The sequence below is a fragment of the Monopterus albus genome, unplaced genomic scaffold, assembly GCF_001952655.1.
Source record: "Monopterus albus unplaced genomic scaffold, M_albus_1.0 scaffold15.1, whole genome shotgun sequence".
In the NCBI taxonomy this organism is placed as follows: domain Eukaryota; kingdom Metazoa; phylum Chordata; class Actinopteri; order Synbranchiformes; family Synbranchidae; genus Monopterus; species Monopterus albus.
Genome location: NW_018127895.1, coordinates 1,402,697 through 1,403,567, shown reverse-complemented (window position 1 = coordinate 1,403,567; position 871 = coordinate 1,402,697). Strand labels below are relative to the sequence as shown.

The 871-nt window shown below is 34.8% G+C and overlaps 1 protein-coding gene across 2 annotated transcripts in view; it reads left to right on the top strand.

The window, feature by feature from the left end:
- The window catches only part of usp38 (ubiquitin specific peptidase 38), a 10,420-nt gene that overhangs the window by 2,786 nt on the left and 6,763 nt on the right, over positions 1 to 871 (top strand). The window lies entirely within an intron of this gene.

The following is an 871-nucleotide window of genomic DNA, read 5'->3' as shown; positions in this document are numbered from 1 at the left end:
ACCTCAATAATAAAGAAACTGAATGTGGCTCAGCAGTTAAAAACATGATTTAGACATCCAGTATGAACCAGTTTTCAAATTCCTTGACAAGAGTGGACAATATAGCAGGAACCTCTTAAAACTTAATGTAACCAGACAGCTGTTAAATCAATACAAACACAGTGAAACTGACTGTGCGGTGGGGCTGTCTCTTTTGACCTTCTGATGTCAGAGGACATGTTTTTTAATTTGGCCTCTTATTATTTTTATCATTTATCCTTTGATTAACCTTTTTCCCTTTTCCTCACTCATTTTTTATTTATAAATATCTGTATTTACTGTTTGAGCAATATTTACTGTAATTAATTCCACCAGCTGTTAATCCCAATGCCTTCACCTACAGTATAAAAAAATTCAAGAGCATTATCTTAGGTTTTGAGGTGGTGGTGCTGTTACAGCACACTATATGAAGAGGTGCTCGTGTCACTGTCTTCACCTTATATACATGTAAAATGTAAAAATTTCACAGTTTACTGTTTACTGGAAAAAAAGAAAACTGGAAAAAAAGAAAATTTATTAATGGACAAGTTAGAAAAATATAGGATCAGAGGAAAGGTTCTGAAATGGATTAAAAGTTATTTGACACAGAGGCGTCAATTTGTGAAGTTGGGTGAATACCAATCGAGTGAGCTGGACATTGTATGTGGAGTGCCTCAGGGTTCTGTTTTGGGACCTAAATTATTTATACTATACATTAATGATATATGTAAGGTTTCTGATTTAGTGAAAGTGGTTTTGTTTGCTGATGACACTACCATATGGGCAACGGGTGAAAACCTACAGCAACTTTTTGGACGGGTTTCACAGGAACTTGAGAAGATAAAGAAATGGT